The sequence below is a fragment of the Leptidea sinapis genome, chromosome 45 (genome assembly GCF_905404315.1).
Source record: "Leptidea sinapis chromosome 45, ilLepSina1.1, whole genome shotgun sequence".
Classification (NCBI taxonomy): domain Eukaryota; kingdom Metazoa; phylum Arthropoda; class Insecta; order Lepidoptera; family Pieridae; genus Leptidea; species Leptidea sinapis.
The window spans coordinates 8,185,001-8,197,500 of NC_066309.1; the positions used below are offsets into that span (position 1 = coordinate 8,185,001).

Below are 12,500 nucleotides of genomic sequence, written 5' to 3' on the forward strand. Positions count from 1 at the left end.
CTTTTAGGAATTAGTTATTATTAGACAGTAGGTAGTTGTTAGGTAATTAGGTATTAGGAAGTGTTAGGGAAGAGACAGGACTCGTAGTTAGCTTTTAGTTTTGACTTTATCTTTGTTTTTCTATTTATTGTTTTGTATACGAATTGCTATACGAATATGGACACTTCGGAGCGCCTCCTTCGGGAGGCGGTAGAGGAGAAGCGGAAGGAGCTGGAGGAGCTGGAGGCGTTGGCGCTATTTACGCCGAGGAAGTCCTTGGCCAGGACGCCTCCAGGAGGATTCGGCAGCGTTGAGGAGCTCAGGCAGGGTGCGGAGAAGCGCCCGCTGCAGTCACCGGAGGAGGTACAGGAGGCTCTGAGAAGGAAGCTGGAGCCTAGTACGAGTGGTCTGAAGAGCAGAGACGGAATGTCGATGAAGGACCAGGACATTGAGGACCTTATTGAGCTGGCCAACACAGCGGGCAGCACTATTATGTCGGCCGCTACTGGGCCCACAAATAAACTAAACAAGGCGGACCTCGGCCTCATTGGCACCCAGGTGCAGCGGCTTACAGCGGTTGTGGCGACCTTGGCAGGGAGGCTTTTGAAGGCGAAGGAGACGGAAAGAGCCGTCCCCATTACAGTTGGCGTTACCCCCCCCGGGAACACATACGCGAGTATGTTGAGGACAGGTAGGATGGCGACCCAACCCAAGCCGCAGAAGATGGGTGCATCAATCGCGGTGTACCCCATGGAGAGCAGCGGTCTGAGCACTGCAGACGAAACAAAGGCTGCCTTAAAAGAGGCCATTAATCCCCACACAATGGGATTGCAGGTGGCGCGTCTACGCAAGGTAGGAAACGCAGGAGTTGTCCTCCAAACGCGCAGCAAGGAGGACCTAGAGAAAATAAAAAAGGCCATGCCCGCAACCTTGAAACTGCAGGAGACTGGACAAAGGACACCCCTGGTGGCAATCCTTAACATCCAGGGCCATGTCAAGGATGGAGAAGAACTCCTCGGAGCACTGCGTCAGCAGAACTTCTCCGAGGTTGACGCCAAGGAAGGCTTCCCAAGGGTGGCCTTCTACAAGAAAACCAAAGGAGGTTCGTGCACAACGGTAGTGCTAGCCTGCAGTGCGCAGTGGCGGGACAGACTGATGTCGAGGGAGAGAGTATATATTGATTGGGAGCGGTACCTGGTGCGTGACTTCCTTGACGTCACATGCTGTTCGAAATGCCAGTGGTACGGGCACTCCGCGAAGCACTGCAGGGCGGAGAAGGAGACCTGCAGCAGGTGCGGAGACGCTGGACATGGCCACAAGGAGTGTAAGGCGAAGAACGTGCGTTGCGCCACCTGCGTCAAAGCGGGAAAGCAGGGAGAGGACCACAAGACGGCGGCTTCTACATGCCCGGCCAGGATAGCGGCGCAGAAGAGGGCAGCCGAAAGAACAGACTATGGATGCTAGGCATCGCAGCATAAACATCGGGCAGATTAACCTCCAAGGAGCAGCAACGGCGACAGCGGAACTCCCGGAAATCGCCCAAAGGCTGGGTCTCGGTATTGTTCTTGTCCAGGAACAGTATGCGAGGGCCCAGCTGCAGGGGCTGCTACAGTGCGCGGAAGATTCGAAGGCAGGGATCTACGTCAACAGCACAAGGATAGCTGGAATGATCCTGCCTCATCTTTCCACGCCGCACTGCCTAGTGGCACACTTCCGGGGGGAAGGCGGAGATTTCTACATGGTGTCGGCGTACTTCCAGTACTGCGAGAGCATTGAAACCCACATTGAACACTTGGACCGCGTACTGGAAGCACTAAGAGGGAAACAAATAATCATTGGAGCCGATACCAACACGCACTCTCCGCTCTGGCACAGTCGCCGCGAGCAATTTGAGGGAAGAGGTGCAGAAGCAAGTCGAAGAAGATTGGCGATGGAGAGTTTCATCCTCTCAAAGGGGCTCCTCGTACATAATAAGGAGGGGGAACCGTACACTTTCAACACGGTCAACGGTTCCTCCAACATTGATGTGACGTTTACAACCAGAGGAGTCCCAATACTGCATTGGAAGGTGAGGGAAGACGAGAGCAGCAGCGACCACCAGCTGATTACGTTCTCCATCGCCATAGGAAACCCATCAGCCGCGCGGTACCAGGGAGAGCTGGAACCAGGAGAAGAACCGACGAGGTTCCGGGACCGAAGTGTGAACTGGGACCGGTTTTGTTCTACACTCTCGTGGCGAGTAGGCAGGCTTGACTGCCGAAAGCCAGCGCAGGAACTCTGCAAGCAGTTTGTCGCGGCTTGCTGACAGTGGGAATGACGATCCGTGGGGTATGGCGTATCGTGCCGCCACCGGTAGGGTGCGTCCACCTGCGAACGTCATTAATGGGTTTAAGCTTGCGCAGGGGTATGCTATCGATATTCGCAGCGCGTTGGGAGGGATACTGGCAGCAATGTGTCCGGACGACGACCTGGCAGCCGACTCTGACTACCATATGCAGGTGCGCCTGGCGGCAGCTTGTTTGCCCAGTGGTCACTCGGTGAGTCCCCCCACCAGAGAACAAATAGGCCGAATAATTCGGAATTTACCGGACAAGGCTCCGGGGATAGACGGTGTCACCGCTCGTATTGTTAAGGCAGCGTGGAAGGCGGCCGCGTGTGAGATGACACTTATGTATGTGAAGTGCATAAATGAGGGAGTATTCCCCGATGTATGGAAGGATGGCCGGTTAATAGTATTGCCAAAGGGTGATGGGAAGGCGACTGACCCAAAGGCGTATAGACCTATCACCCTCTTGCCAGTACTGGGTAAGGTGCTTGAGCAGTTGATATGTGAATGTACCCCGGGTCTGTACAGTCGCATGTCAACCCGTCAACATGGGTTTATGAAAGGGAGGTCGACGTTAACGGCTCTGAACTCGCTTCTCTATACAGTGAACGCCAGCACTCACAAGTATGTCCAGGTGGTAACGTTGGACATAGCAGGTGCATTTGATAATGCATGGTGGCCTATGGTCCTGCTTAAGTTTAAGCAGGGCGGCTGCCCGCCGAACATATACAAGTGTCTCTGCTCGTACTTCGTCAATAGACGGGTCGGTATGTTTGCAGGGGGGGAGACGGTGTGGAAACCGTCAACCATGGGGTGTCCACAGGGCTCTGTGCTCGGCCCTACACTTTGGAATATTCTGTTGAATGACCTTTTGGAAATGGACGTACCAACAGGGGTCGAAATGGTAGCGTACGCGGACGACGTGACGCTACTTATACAAGCGGATTCTAGGGCTGCTATCGAGACCAAGGCCGCGGCGGTGCTCGAGAGAATCTCGACTTGGGGTCGCAGGAATCGGCTGAAGTTTTCACCGCTGAAAACTAAGTCGATTACCCTGAAGGGTTCGTTCGGGCGCCCTCCGGTTATTAGAATGTCAGGCGAACCTGTAGGAGCGGTGGACTCGGTGAAAATCTTGGGCGTTACAATTGATGGTAAGAGATCATTTGCCGAGCATGCCTTGGATATCGGAGAGCGAGCCGCGAGGTGCTTTGGTAAAATGGCACGGGTATCTTCAACATCATGGGGCATACAGTACAAGGCTCTTAAAGTCTTGTACAGGGGGACGTACGTAGCTACTCTCACGTACGCGGCGAGCGTCTGGTATCACAGGTCGTTCCTGTATGTGGTGTCTAGCCGGTTGCTTAGGACACAGCGAACGTCGTTGGTGCTGCTCACCAAGGCGTATCGCTCCACGAGTACGGCCGCACTGCCAGTGCTAGCAGGGGTGCTTCCAGCCGACCTGGAGGTGTACCGCGCGGGCAAGATAGAGGCGACCAGGGGCGATAAGGTAAAGCAGGAGCTCGCGATCTTGAAGAAAGACATCCACTCCGAGGTGGTCATCATGTGGCAGGAGCGTTGGGAACGTGAAGAGAGGGGTGGCGATCTCAAACGCTTCTTCCCATGTGTCGGGGACAGACTCCTGGCGACGTGGGTGCATCCCGACCACTACACGTCGCAACTGTTAACGGGGCATGGTATGTTCAACGGGAAGCTTAGGGACCTGGGGCTCAAAGGGGACGGCACCTGTCCATGTGGCGCGACGGAAGAGAACCGCGACCACGTGCTGTGGGAATGTAGTCTGTACGATCGGGCGAGAGGTGAACTGTTAGACCATCTAGAGAGGAAAAATCCGGGACCAGTGCATTACGGAGATCTTGTTTCTTCGGAGGTGAACTTCTCAAGGTTGGTTAGATTTGCCACAAGTTGGTACCGTGACCGGAGAGTGATGGAGGGGTAAACCAAGACGGTGTCGAAGACAGAGAAAGGAAGACTTCAGGAAGAGGAGAAGAACTGCAAGATGGGCTGCCCGACGACGAAGCCGTAGTTGTGGTCGGCCGCCCCCAGAAAGGGGGAGAGGGCCATCTAGGGACGAAAAAAATGAGAACTTGTAGGGAGTCAAGAAAATGTGCCGGACCTCAAATCCGGTACATCTCCCGTTGTTTCGGTCGGTACCTAGGTCTTGATGACCGAAAGGTCGGTAAGACCATGGGAAGGAGGTGGGTTATGTCCCTATCTACTATCTAGCGAAACCACAGCCAAGGGAACGGGCTTGGGAGAATCAGCGGGGAAAGAAGACCCTGTTGAGCTTGACTCTAGTCTGGCATTGTAAGGAGACATGAGAGGTGTAGCATAAGTGGGAGATCGTTCGCGGTCGTCGCTGAAAAACCACTACTTTCATTGTTTCATTACTTACTCGGTTGGGCGGAAGCGGTGCGCGGTCGATAATATCGGCGGGCGTACGGTGTTTCGTTCCAAGCGTGCAGAGTGGCGACGTGGCGGCAACGCTCGTCGCCGTACAACTCCCGCGTGATCCGGTTCGAGGACACTGCCAGGCGGGGAGTTTGACTGGGGCGGTACATCTGTCAAAGAATAACGCAGGTGTCCTAAGGCCAGCTCAGCGAGGACAGAAACCTCGCGTGGAGCAAAAGGGCAAAAGCTGGCTTGATCCAGATGTTCAGTACGCATAGGGACTGCGAAAGCACGGCCTATCGATCCTTTAGTATAAAGAGTTTTTAGCAAGAGGTGCCAGAAAAGTTACCACAGGGATAACTGGCTTGTGGCGGCCAAGCGTTCATAGCGACGTTGCTTTTTGATCCTTCGATGTCGGCTCTTCCTATCATTGCGAAGCAAAATTCGCCAAGCGTTGGATTGTTCACCCATCAAAAGGGAACGTGAGCTGGGTTTAGACCGTCGTGAGACAGGTTAGTTTTACCCTCCTGATGGCGTGTCGTTGCGATAGTAATACTGCTCAGTACGAGAGGAACCGCAGTTTCGGACATTTGGTTCATGCACTCGGCCGAGCGGCCGGTGGTGCGAAGCTACCATCCGCGGGATTATGCCTGAACGCCTCTAAGGCCGAAGCCAGCCTAGCCGAATCCGGCAAGGATATACTCACTGTGGAGCCCCGAGTGTCGGGAGGCTCTAAACAATGTGACTTTACTAGTCGCGTTTTATTCGTAAGACGCGACGTCGAAGCCCATTTGGAACGCGACGAACGGTGCGAGCGGTATTAACACGTGCACCACGGCGTCGAAGTTTCGAATTTACCTCAGTTCGATGTCGGGGCTCGGAATAGTCTGTAGACGACTTACGTTCCTGGCGGGGTGTTGTGCTCGGTAGAGCAGCGTCGTGCTGCGATCTGTTGAGACTCAGCCCTACGCCAGGTGATTCGTCCGAGGACGCATCGTCGCCGAGAAGCAGAGTTGTGTGTGTGTGTGTGTGCAAACAAACAACAGGCCAACATATAATTATTATAATAACATAATAATATAAATAATATTATCATGATATTTCGTCGTGACGGACGCGTCACGCGATTTCTCATGATTATAAAATTTTACAATATATTATTATTTATTATAGTTGAAAGACGTGGTTGATGTTGTACACGGCGACTACTCTAATGATAACGAGTACGATCATTTTCAGGTTATTATGTCGAGTCGAGTGTTGTGATAAGTGTACATCGCCGTCGGCGGCGGCGGCGGCTCCGGTGGTGTTGGGCGCGCTGCGCAAATTCCAAAAGCGAGTACGATCGGCCCCAATAGCGGGTACGGTCGATTCCTCAATAGCGAGTACCGCCTAGCGCGAGGAGCGCGGCGCTCCCTGCCGGTCTCCCCGGACGGATATCTCACTTACTTGTTTTCTCCAATAACGAGTACCGCCGAGCGCGAGGAGCGCGGCGCTCCCTGCCGGTCTCCATCTTTTCTCTTGTTCCTTGTACACCAGAACATTATAGTTTTTGACCAATATTCGTGTCCCCTAATAATTGCATGTTCTGTCCGTTTTTTTTTTTAAATTAAATAAAATAAATTATTAATTATTAATTTATCATAAAAATACCTACGAGAAAAAGTGTAGGTGATAAAATTATCTATAAAAAATGTACCGATACTTTTTTTCCTACGAGCCACCGTTTCTGAGATAATAACTATTCAAAAACTTATAAAAACGCGCTAAGTACACTACTACCTCATAGGTGGCGTGGAAACTCACTTTTTGAATCTAACACTAAGTATTGATACATTTTTAATGGATAATTTTACGATCTACAATTTTTGTCCGAGATACTTTTATGATAAAACTTACCTACCGTTTTGCTGAAAATCGCGAAAAACGAATGTGATTAAGTAAGTAAGTAAGTACGTAAGTAAGTAAGTAAGCAACTAAGTAAGTAAGTAAATAGGTAAGTAAGTAAGTAAGTAAGAAAGAATTACGTTTAAAGATATTTATTTCTCATTAAAAACATAATATTGTCACTTACATGAGAACATAAAAATATGATGTAATAATTTATCCGCCGTTCTTTAGATGTTCAGTACATACATGTTACACATTATAGTACTTATTCTTCTTCACAAAATTTAAGATTACACACTTTTACAGGGCACTGTCACATAACAAACAATTTCAGACATGTGTTTTATAAAAACTTTGAAACAATATAGTCTGATAGGTCACGTTTAAATGTTTTTAGTGACCTAATCTTTTTGAGAGATGAAGGTAGACTATTAAAAAGTTGTGCGCCCTCGTAAATAAACATACGCTTGCCGTAATTTGTTCTTGTCTTAGGTAGTATCAAGTAGCTGGCTCGTCTCGTGCTGCGTTTAGACGCATGTTTAGTTTGGGTGAGTAAGATTGATGTATGATAAGAATTTTGATTTGATTTGAAATATATTTTTTTTTGGAGGTTTTTTATTTGGTTTCGGAGGGAAAATGAAATGTACGTGTCGCGCGTTTATTACTGATAATTATCGTACTCGTTATTAATAAAGAAAAAAAAAAAAAAAAAAAGAAAAAAAAACGATTTTTTCTTCGAAGCCGCAATGCATATTCAATATTATGTTATTAATAAATAGTAAAATCAAATCAAAATCACTTTATTCACATATCAGAGACTTTACACGTTCATATCGTTCGCGTGCACCACACATACGGCAGTCGGCGTCGAGAGTCGAGTCCGTAGCGAACGGTTCGCGACGCCGAATTCAACGCCGCTCAAGTTTTTTCTTGTAAAAAGAGTGAAAAACGCACGCGACAAAAATACAAAAACGCACAACACCAACCACCACCCCCAGCCACAACAACTGCTGCTGTTTTATTATTCTCGTCGTCGTCATCGTCATTCATATTTTATTTAATATATATTTATATTTGAGTAAGTTTGTGAATGCGCGCGATGATAACGACGATGATATAATAACAATACGGTTGTTGGTACTCTCGGGGCAGAGCTGGTGTGTCTGTGTCTGTGTTTGTGTCGCGCGTTGTTTTATATGTTCTTTTTTTACAATATAAAAAATGAGACAGACTCACCGCGCTGTGTCGATCGAGCGTTTTCGAGTTTCCCTATGCGGATGATATTTGATTTGGTGATTTGAAAGGTTTTTTGTGATTTCGTTTCTCATAATTCCTCTCTTCACTCTACGCTGCGGCGATCCTCGTCACGTTGAAAGCGATCGTGTAAATTTTTTGCGCGCACCAAGACGCCGACTGGGCTTCGACGGTTTCCCTCTGTTAAGATTTTTAACGTGAGGGCCCGCAAGCCGGAACGCGTCGCGCATTTCACTCGTGCGAGACGTTCACGCTCCTCTCAAGCACCGGGCGTCGATCCGATTTGTGATCACGACGTGTACCGATATTAATACGTTGATACCGCTTCTATTGCGTGTCATCATTTTTATTATTACCCGAAGGGACTCTCGTTACTGAACTTTCATAACATACAATCGGCCCATCGCCGATTTATGATTCGTTCAACGCGCACCGTATGCCTTTGAGATATATAGTATACAGTGCGCGAACGGATATCTCACGATATGTTCAAGATGTCATAGTCGCGACGCCCTAAGGGGAGATCGCGACGCATGACGCGCTGAGCGCGACAACAATCGTTGTTTGCAGCAGCTCCCTGGTTGATCCTGCCAGTAGTTATATGCTTGTCTCAAAGATTAAGCCATGCATGTCTCAGTGCAAGCCGTATTAAGGCGATACCGCGAATGGCTCAATATATCAGTTTTGGTTCCTTAGATCTTACTCAGTTACTTGGATAACTGTGGTAATTCTAGAGCTAATACATGCAATCAGAGCTCTGACCAGTGATGGGATGAGTGCTTTTATTAGATCAAAACCAATCGACGGAGGGCCTCGCGTCCGAAGTCGTTAATTTTGATGAATCTGGATAACTTTTGCCGATCGCATGGTCCAGTACCGGCGACGCATCTTTCAAATGTCTGCCTTATCAACTTTCGATGGTAGTTTCTGCGACTACCATGGTTGTCACGGGTAACGGGGAATCAGGGTTCGATTCCGGAGAGGGAGCCTGAGAAACGGCTACCACATCCAAGGAAGGCAGCAGGCGCGCAAATTACCCACTCCCGGCACGGGGAGGTAGTGACGAAAAATAACGATACGGGACTCTTACGAGGCCTCGTAATCGGAATGAGTACACTTTAAATATTTTAACGAGGAACAATTGGAGGGCAAGTCTGGTGCCAGCAGCCGCGGTAATTCCAGCTCCAATAGCGTATACTAAAATTGTTGCGGTTAAAAAGCTCGTAGTTGCATTTGTGCGCCGCGCTGTCGGTGCATCGCATCCGCGGTGATACTGACACGTCTGCGGAGCATATCGTCGGTGAGCCGGCGGTAAAACGCCGGTTCAATATCAAAATCCTATCGCGGTGCTCTTCAGTGAGTGTCGAGATGGGCCGACAATTTTACTTTGAACAAATTAGAGTGCTCAAAGCGGGCTCAAAATGCCGCTTGAATATTTCGTGCATGGAATAATAGAATATGATCTCGGTTCTATTTTGTTGGTTTTCAGAACTCCGAGGTAATGATTAATAGGGATAACTGGGGGCATTCGTATTGCGACGTTAGAGGTGAAATTCTTGGATCGTCGCAAGACGAACATCAGCGAAAGCATTTGCCAAAGGTGTTTTCATCAATCAAGAACGAAAGTTAGAGGTTCGAAGGCGATTAGATACCGCCCTAGTTCTAACCGTAAATATGTCATCTAGCGATCCGCCGACGTTACTACAATGGCTCGGCGGGCAGCTTCCGGGAAACCAAAGATTTTGGACTCCGGGGGGAGTATGGTTGCAAAGCTGAAACTTAAAGGAATTGACGGAAGGGCACCACCAGGAGTGGAGCCTGCGGCTTAATTTGACTCAACACGGGAAATCTCACCAGGCCCGGACACCGGAAGGATTGACAGATTAACAGCTCTTTCTTGATTCGGTGGGTGGTGGTGCATGGCCGTTCTTAGTTGGTGGAGCGATTTGTCTGGTTAATTCCGGTAACGAACGAGACTCTAGCCTGCTAAATAGGCGTCGTCATTTAGGTGTGCGCGGCTTCAGGGTCGCGCAACTCACTGGCGGCGTATTAAAATTCTTCTTAGAGGGACCGGCGGCTTCGAGCCGCACGAGATTGAGCAATAACAGGTCTGTGATGCCCTTAGATGTCCTGGGCCGCACGCGCGCTACACTGAAGGAATCAACATGTTCTCCCTGGCCTAGAGGCCCGGGCAACCCGTTGAAACTCCTTCGTGCTGGGGATTGGGGTTTGCAATTATCCCCCATAAACGAGGAATTCCTAGTAAGCGCGAGTCATAAGCTCGCGTTGATTACGTCCCTGCCCTTTGTACACACCGCCCGTCGCTACTACCGATTGAATGATTTAGTGAGGTCTTCGGACCGACACGCGGTGGCTTCGCGGCCGTCGGCGTTGCTGGGAAGTTGACCAAACTTGATCATTTAGAGGAAGTAAAAGTCGTAACAAGGTTTCCGTAGGGGAACCTGCGGAAGGATCATTAACGTGTAACGGTCGCGTGCGCGAGCGTTGTCGCCGACACGCTTCGCTCACAGCCGACTGTTGACGATGATAACTTCAATCACGTGTCAATCACTGATTATTTTCGCGCTCGCGATGTGCTCTCTGTGCTCCGTTGTCGCGTTTGCCGCGCGCGCGCTGACATCTCCCGCCGCAAGTGGGGGGGGTGTCCGGCACGACGTCTCCGGCACGACGCTTCGGCGGGCGCGGTTCGCATGTACGCGACGCGCGTGCGTCTCGCGACGCGCTCATGTCGAGTGCGAAGCGAGTCGAGATCACGACGTACGCGCAATGCGTGCGTCACATAATATTTTGTTACACACAGAGATCGTTCACGTATTTTCTAAATATAAAAACTATTACCCTGAACGGTGGATCACTTGGCTCGCGGGTCGATGAAGAACGCAGTTAACTGCGCGTCATAGTGTGAACTGCAGGACACATTTGAACATCGACATTTCGAACGCACATTGCGGTCCGTGGAGAAATATCCAGGACCACTCCTGTCTGAGGGCCGGCTGCATAAAAGAATACGACGACGCCGTCGCTGTATGCTGACAACACTGTTTGCGCGCCTAAAAAACGTGTAAAACGAGTGACGGTCTTCGGGCCGGGCTCGGGTAAACCCCGCCGGTTTTCCGGGGCCCGCTCGATCCGTTCGAAAATGTAAAATAAGCCGCAACGCGTGGTGCTGTTCGCGTGCAACGCCGTCTCCGCCTCACGCCCGACGTGGGTCACGGAGACGGGCGCGGTACCGGGGCGCGCTCGTTCGCTGTCACACGCGGATATCTCGTGATTAATTTTAATTAATCTATGCAGAGCTCTCTATGTGAACGGCGTGCGTGGCTGCGCCTTCGGTTCGCGTCCCGTGCGCTGCACGTGTTATTTCGGCCCGACGTGAGCGTGCAAACGAGTAGGCGGACTCGACGTCCGAAGGGCGCTTCGATCGCGGTACGTGCGCGGGTCGACGATACGTCGTTGAGACTTATTGGCGGCGCGCGCACGACGGTGTCGCTGCGCTGACGGATATCGTGTCTGCCTCATACTTTTTATCGTTGGCCTCAGATCAGGGAGGATCACCCGCCGAATTTAAGCATATTAGTAAGCGGAGGAAAAGAAACTAACCAGGATTCCCTCAGTAGCGGCGAGCGAACAGGGATAAGCCCAGCGCCGAATCCCGCGGTCGTCACGGTCGCGGGACATGTGGTGTTAGGGAGGTTCCGCTTTCTCGCGGTCGCCGCTCCCGTCCAAGTTCGTCTTGAACGGGGCCGTTTTCCCATAGAGGGTGCCAGGCCCGTAGCGACGGAGCGAGTCCGCGAGAGGGACTCTCCTCAGAGTCGGGTTGCTTGAGAGTGCAGCCCTAAGTGGGTGGTAAACTCCATCTAAGGCTAAATATAACCGCGAGACCGATAGCGAACAAGTACCGTGAGGGAAAGTTGAAAAGAACTTTGAAGAGAGAGTTCAAGAGTACGTGAAACCGTTCAGGGGTAAACCTGCGAAACTCGAATGAACGAACGGAGAGATTCATCGTCACTCCGGGGCGTACGGCGGCGTGCCGCGATGTGCGCGAGACTCGTGCTCGCGTTCACCGGTCGCCGCCGTTGACGCACCCGGACGGCGTGCACTTCTCTCTTAGTACACATTATGCATCGCGACCCGTTCGTCTGTTCGGCCTAAGCGTTGTCCGGGAGCCGGGCGGCTGCGCGTTCACGCGCACAGCCGTCCGACCGTGACGATCGCCGGCCGGCGGCGGACGGTACTTGTCATGAAACGCGCACGCGTCTCCATCCGGGGACGCGTCCGGCCCGACGCGAGCGAGAGTCGTCGTCGACATCCTGCCCTTGTGCGGATGCTGACGCGACGCCGCTGTCGTCGCAGCCGTGTAGTCTCGGACTGTGCGCGTATCAGTCGGCGATGTTACTGTTTCGGGCACTCGCAGGACCCGTCTTGAAACACGGACCAAGGAGTCTAGCATGTGTGCGAGTCATTGAGTTATGAATTCAAACAGACAAAACTGAAAGGCGCAACGAAAGTGAAGGCGCGCGCTTGTCGCGCGCTCAGGGAGGATGGAGCGTCGGTCGTCAAAAATCGATCTCTCGCACTCCCGAGGCGTCTCGTTTCCAATCAGCGAATGCGGGCGCGCTCT

General features: G+C 51.1%; 3 non-coding genes and 1 pseudogene across 3 annotated transcripts in view; all 4 read left to right on the forward strand.

Annotated features, from left to right (window-relative positions):
• LOC126977762 (large subunit ribosomal RNA) overlaps positions 1-5,697 on the forward strand; it is an 8,871-nt pseudogene extending 3,174 nt beyond the window's left edge.
• A 2,735-nt stretch (positions 5,698-8,432) lies between these two features.
• On the forward strand, positions 8,433-10,337 carry LOC126977604 (small subunit ribosomal RNA). Its single transcript, XR_007732278.1, has one exon. It is a non-coding gene; the product is annotated as a small subunit ribosomal RNA (ribosomal RNA).
• A 377-nt stretch (positions 10,338-10,714) lies between these two features.
• Positions 10,715-10,871, forward strand: LOC126977606 (5.8S ribosomal RNA). The gene has a single exon (XR_007732280.1). It is a non-coding gene; the product is annotated as a 5.8S ribosomal RNA (ribosomal RNA).
• Positions 10,872-11,410: 539 nt separating this feature from the next.
• The window catches only part of LOC126977697 (large subunit ribosomal RNA), a 3,975-nt gene continuing 2,885 nt past the window's right edge, over positions 11,411-12,500 (forward strand). The window contains exon 1 of the ribosomal RNA XR_007732369.1: positions 11,411-12,500. This exon is cut by the window's right edge and continues 2,885 nt beyond it. This is a non-coding gene — a ribosomal RNA (large subunit ribosomal RNA).